This window comes from Hippichthys cyanospilos, chromosome 16, assembly GCF_059441005.1.
Source record: "Hippichthys cyanospilos isolate Australia breed blue-spotted pipefish chromosome 16, RoL_Hcya_1.0, whole genome shotgun sequence".
NCBI classification, from domain to species: Eukaryota; Metazoa; Chordata; class Actinopteri; order Syngnathiformes; family Syngnathidae; genus Hippichthys; species Hippichthys cyanospilos.
The window spans coordinates 15,763,352-15,770,562 of record NC_142384.1 but is presented as its reverse complement, the minus strand read 5'-3'; positions in this window follow the sequence as shown (position 1 = coordinate 15,770,562).

Genomic DNA, 7,211 nt, shown 5'->3' with positions numbered 1-7,211 from the left:
CTACGGGAACACCCCTTTCCACCCGATAAGAAACGACTTCTTTTGCACGAGGTACCAAGCGTAGCGGAAGGGGGTAGGGGGATATTTTTACAAGACACAAACTGACGGATTAAAGCGGGCAGATATAGCTGGCAGAGAGCGGAGATGCCGATGGAAATAGTTCAATGACACAGCATGCTGATACTGTATCCAGACTGATAATGTGAGCTGTAAACACGCTGCGGTCTTCGCCTCTTTTGCCCCAAGCGACTCACTGGTGTTTGGACTTTTATCTTGGCTAGTTTTACATAAAGAAGTCAAGCAGGGTCCCAAGTACTCCCTGAAAACCTTTCACAGAGCACTGATTATTAAGCAGAATGTTAACTTCGTCTTGGCAGATTCACTTCAGGCAGCGGAGATCAAATGAGTCCGGTCTTATCGGAGTGACATCCCAAAATGTTTGCGCGCTCCATTTATTTTGACGCGAGGTGAAATTTGACATTGGGTCAGGCGTACTGAAGTCGACTGTCAAAGGATTTAAGAAAGAGGGCTGGAATCCATGGAGCATTTTGGTTTTCAATCTCCATGTGACTTTTGAGGTGTTCCACTTTAAATGGTAACCTTTAAACTGACTGATTGGTGATTGATTTAAATTGAATTTGCTACAAAATTCACAACAAAAATCCCAGTTCAACTATGATGGGAATGGACAAAATTGTCCTCTGATTCATGTCAATGTGGCTCACAAATCAGAGATTTCAGCTGTTGCCAAGAAGCCATGCATAGTCTTGAGGAAAGTTTGCATGAGCGGGTTTCTGGTGTGAAGCTGTAGATAGATACACAGCACATTCCTCACATGCATAGCCTGCACCCTGAACCTTCTTCGTGCCACCCAGGCAATAAAATGTCAGCCCACTTTAGATGCACCTGTTTTCACAGTAGTGGCCTGGAGATTTTCAGATGTTTTCAGACTACAGATTGTAACCTTGGCAGTTTCGAAATACTGAAAAGTAAAAATTGAAGGCGACCTTTACTTAATTATCTAGAGGGTAAAAACAACAACAAAAATCATAGCCTCTCTGGTGGGTTACATTATGGTGTACTGTATTCTCAACTTTTGTTGGTTTTCAAGTGGATTTTCATGATGCATTTGTGGAATAACGTTATGGCCAGGAACTCTGGAGGCAGATTTACAAGGTCATGTGAGCTAGCTCGTCGGCTAAAAACATGTTCGTACCCTGATCCTCATACACTTTGAGTACCGTTATAACTTTTGGGCCACTGGCAAATGAAAATGAAGATTTGTAGCATATATGTGACAATTTGGTGACAGAAAGCAGACTAGAATTCAGATGGGATAAAAGCAGGGCAAAGTTGTGGTGGTGGAACATAATTTTAGTTTCATTTAATTGTGGCAGAGGCAATCCCTTTGAATTTGTTGTAGATATCAGCTTATTAAATCAATTATAGTATTAATTGTTATTGAAGTGAACTGCCAATCATGGTTGTTGACTTTCCAAATGTCTGTTTTTTGTTTTTTTTTTAATTCCATTAATGTCAGCTCACAGGTGGAAACTTGAAACTATTTTGTGGCCCACTATCTGTCGCTTGTTTTCCAACTAGAGGTTGCAGCCCCGTGGATAAGAATCACTGCCTTAGATAAATGTAATGTAATGTTTTCATCTCTTTTTTTATTAAACAGAACATAATTAATTGGAAAAAAATACATGAAAAATGACAGGGGAATTGTGTGTGATCAAGACATACCACTGGGAGACGATCTGTTTGAATATGATGAATATGCTTATTAAGAAGGTCACTGGCAACCCAGGAGGGAACTGCTATCTTGTCATTGCAGCCACTGCCACACACACACACACACACACACACACACACACACACACACACACACACACACACACACACACACACACACACACACATGCACACACACATGCCCATATTTATATACTAGCCCAGAGTGAATACCATATGATACTGTATGCTGCTTGAAGCTTAATGAGATGAGAAATGTTGCGACTTGATATTGAGTCGGCACTGCTTTTGTAGTTTCATTGATTCGCATCGCTTTTCCTATGATGTGGAAGACATGTCGAAGCGGGCTTCAACGAAGGTTGTTAGAAAGATTATCAACATGTGACTCGTGACATGTTTCTCAGTGGTCTGATGTCTTATAATATCATAAATAAAAAGCTATGTTACGATAGATAGATAGATAGATAGATAGATAGATAGATAGATAGATAGATAGATAGATAGATAGATAGATAGATAGATAGATAGATAGATAGATAGATAGATAGATAGCAGGGCAAACAGTAGATAAAGTACAGGTCAAACCGTAGATAGAGATAAAGAGCAGGCCAAAACCTAAAAAAAAGATCATTTTACACAAGTGCTACTAGTACACTTCTTTTGAATGCGAATCCCGTATTTGCTTTTCAAGCCTCTACTCGATGTGAATCCATTTTTTGCAGCGTAGTTGTCATCCTGCGAGGGTTGCGAGGCACAATGTGTGTGTTTGCGTGTCGGCGCCGAGGCCTGAATGTAGCCTGATGTCAGTGTAACTTCATCATTGAGTCAAATCAGCATCAAATCTTCGGCACACGAGGCTGCTGCAGATGGCTGCTTTGCGCTTCCTCGCCTTGTTTGTCACAGCAGCTCTGTCAAACACTTGTTAATTAGAACAAAGTGATGACTTGCTAACAGTCTTTTAACTCTTGCCGTCTCTTAACCCTCTGCTTAAGGAACAAATCAGTGGAGCATGAAGTCTTGAACTGTTGCATACAAGACGTGGACTGCACTTTTGAACTTGCTAAAATAATGAACAACGGACTAGGAAGCCAAAGGATATGTTCTTCAGTGGGTTTATGAATATACAAATAATTTTCCACATCTAATTGGTCGAATGTGGAATAAGGAGTAGAAAGAGAACGTACGCCTCCTCAGCTGTCCATGGATGAACTGAATAGTGAACAAGAGATTAGTTGCAGATCAGTCACAGGGAACGCCGAGACTGGCAATTATTCACACTTTTATTTATATATCCTCCCTTCAAAATTATGTGCTTCATAAATTTAATTGCATTCTTCTATTGATCGCCTTCACCTTCATATCAGATAATAGAAGTCATGTCTACAGTCCACTGGTGAAGCTTTTTCACAAAGTGGGCAGTGATTGCACATTTACGATTTAATGCGGATTCATGAGCCCCTCTTAGACCACGTCGGTGCAAGACTCACTCTCACAAACGGTCCCCTTACGACGGAGTAATACAGTCTGATACATTATGCGGAGGAAACGGCAAAAAGTCTAGTAATTGTGAAATCAAACACAAATGATTGCTTTGCTAAAACACAAATAGAGTTCATTACAGTTGTGAGAGCTATCAATAATAAGAGACTGGAGAAAAGGCAAGACTCTGAGTCAAAAACAATCTTTTGCAGAAGAGGGAGAGCGCACCCAGGTCTTCCGGACTTCTCGTGCTTACGTTAGCAGTACTGTTTATCATATTGTGCAGATTAGAACAATTTTTGCCAAGATTCCTGTCCAGTTTTGGACCGTTACATATATAGAAAAAAATCCTTCCAATTCATTTGTGGATCGGAAAGCATACCGAAGATCCAATGTCAATCCCTGCCTCCCTCCTTTCGCTTTTCATCATCCGCCCCCATTTGTGGATATCCCACCTAATGAGGCACCCCCACTTCAGCATGTGGGTGCATTACAGTAAATCTCAGCAGCCCAGGGCACAAATCTCAATGCTTGGCTTATTGTCTCAGCCTCTGTGTGCGACTGATTTACAGGCTGCTTTCCGTTTCAGAAACCTTTTATTTTTAGCCTTTCAAAAACCATCCATCGGTCCATTTCCTGAACCGCTATGAGGGAGAAAATTGACAAAGAATTAATTAGCACTACTCAGATAAATTTCCCAAATTTGAGGCCACAATCTACCTTAAGTAATATAACAACAAACATCTTAAAGTCTTCTTCAGGACTCTGTGTTCTTTTTTTTTCTGACGCGACTGCGTCTAAAGAAAAACTGCTGTTTGACTCCAGAATGGTTTGATAGAACTTGGTGAAAACGACAAAAACAACATTTTCATTAGATTTCTATTATTTAAGCAATTATTTTATGTGCATGTTCACTTAGACAAAGATTTTAGAACAAAACATCCATGAACAGCCAGGACTTGCTCCTGTCGTGCGTTTTTTTCATGCAGGTTTGTTACCTGTCACAATCTTCTGTCAAAATGAGCCTCACTGTCACAATTCCTATAAAGTTGAATTCATTAACATGTCATTCCAAAGAGATTGCTGCTCTGCACTTATGTTCCCTGCTTCAGGACCCCATCTGGTGTGTTCACAATAACATGCATCATTTCCCTCTGCCTGAAGGCTTTATTGCAGGCCGACACGAGCGAGGGCCAACTTCACTGGATTCCGTGTCAACGCGGAGGTGATATTAGCAACCCGTAGAAAAATGAGATAAAATTCCTTTTGCAATCACTGTAAAAGAGAAGAACACCGGCTAACTCCCGCCTCCTTTCCCATTTTGAATTTGGAAGTACCTTGCCCACATCTGTCGAGGGGACTTTAACTGTGCATGCACACATAAAACTGCTCATACCTGATGCGTTGGATTAGCATCAATCAAGTGCATTTTTGCACAGCTTCGGGTATGATTTCAGATAAAGTCAATCTCTTAAGAAAAGCAAAGATTGGATTAACATTGCTGTAATACGCCATGAAGATGGATACATTATTTTCTGTCAAATGAAGAAAAATGTCGCAAATGATTAAAGATTCTGCTGGTCATGAACTCCTGTTGAACAAATGAAATATATTTGTATTGAACAAAATGTATAAGCCATTTAAAAAAAAAATGAGCGTCGGTCTATGAGATTAGTGACGGTATTTTCTACAAACACGATATAAATATGAAGAAATACAGAAATAAGACACAAATATGTACAAATGTTAATTGAGGTATAAAAATAATCGACTGTTTACTCAAGAAATCAACCTCCTTGTTATAGAAATAAAAATAACACATAAAATGGCTGAAGGTTGACAGGAACGGGTCGAAGAAACAGACAAAGGATAGTGTAGGAATGTATTTCTTTTGTTGTGGGCTTGATTAATGAATCGCTGTTATAGACCACAGCTGGAACCTTCAGCGTAATGATACTGGGCAGGAAGGATTGGACTGGGGGGGTTGTGTTTGTGCAGGCACGTGTTTATGAGAGTGCAATGTGGGTTTATGTGATGGGCTTCAAATTGCAAATTGCAGCGGTGTGCTGATGTATCCTCTTGGGATTGGTCATGTATGAAATGTCGTTTTGACTGCACGATTCTCTCAGCTGAAGGAATGCTTTTGTGTCATGATACGCTTTCAATTGGAGCGCATTTCAATAATTGCTCAAAAATGTGAAAGCTCAAGTGTAAACTTAAACTGTCGTCTTTATCACTTTGACCCAAATCTTGCCTGAGCGCCCTTCCGACGTTGCACTGACACATTATCGATGATGTGAATAATTTAAACGAGACGTGTTCAGTGGCGGTATGCGACAACCGTAAAGGAAGCCATCCATCTGTATCGAGTTTACTGCGAATGCTTTTATTTGCGCTAATGTGACTATTACGGGATTTGCGGCTGAGCACGGATGAGCACATATATTCATACTGTATACCCAGTACATTTAATTTCTTATTCATGTCCATCCTTGCATATTCCCATCTCTGTCTTTCTCATCACATCCGCTGCTATTCTATAAGGTTACGATCCAAGTGGGGGATGGACAGAAAAGCATAAATGGCCTGAAGCGGAAGGGACCCATGGGACAGCCACCATAGGTGCAGTAAACTTTAAGCGCGCCATATCAGGCAGATATTTTATTTCCACGATGCTGCAGTCATATGGCATCTACCTCAGTGACAATCCCGGAGAGGCGCGGATTAGCCAGCGAGCACAGCCCTCCGCTCAACAGTGGAGGAGGGGAAGTGGACCTTTGTAATGGAGTAATTTGAGCATAAAAACTGGACATACTAAATTGTCCTTAGGTGTGATTGAGTGCGTGAATGTTTGTTTGTCTCTGTGTGTATCTGCCGGGACAACAATTGCCGCATTCAGGGTATTGCGTTTTGATCGCAAGAGTGCATTAAAAAAATGACCTTGCCCTAATTGTTGTCTATTGACGAATGAGAGTACTTTAAGACACTATTATATTCCACAAATTAAATGCTATTGTTTGCGCGTATGCATCTGCTCAACTAATAATACAAAACTGGGTTATTGTTTATTTTATGACTTTAATTAGAACATCTTTTTGTTATTGTAATAAACAATGGCCTTGCACCAAACCAGCATAACAATTGTGATAGTAAACATTTTTGCCATACACATATAAAACATCCTCTCTTAATTTCTTTGGTGCTCTTTCGCGTTTCATCAAAGGTTGGTTGGCTAGTGGCTATTACTGTCTTTGTGGTAATTTAATATTTATGATAGCGAGGCAGACGCTACCAACATAGAGGAGAGTAGACACACTTGAGGTTAACCTCCTGATTCATTTAGTACACCCAAGGGTGCCACTGAGGAGGAGTTCACCTGTACTGAAAGACTGCAATGTTTTTACGGTAAAAAAAAAAAAAAAAAAGCTCAAGGAACATCTTTCTGATCAAAACTTTCCCAAATACCGCGATCGGGTGTGACCTGCTACTTCTTATTTATTTGTTTATTGTGTGTGGGTGCTCCAATTTGATATTGTTTCAAAGTACAGGCTACAGAAATCACTCCAAAAATAACAAGTTATCTTGTTATACATTGTTAAACAAATGTCCATAGAATTATCAATGCTGTTGACTTCATGTGCTTGTGGACAATTTGATGGCATCATAAAGCAACCATGTGCAAAGCTGCAAAGCTTCATGAAGCTTCATTTGGCCATCAATACTTAATTAGAAAAACAAAAATGAGGCACTGAAGGATGATCTCAATGAAAGGCCCTCCACCCTTCCAAAAAAGTAAATATATCAAAAGCACCACTGAGAAACAAACACAAACAAAGACCAATGAGCCAACAAGGTCAGCTAGAAACCAGGAAACCTGAACGCAAGCAACTGATGAGATAAAAAGGAACACCTGGACAAGAAACAAAGGCTTGGAAGGAGGTGATTGGTTCAAACAAGAGACCAGGTTGACAAGCACA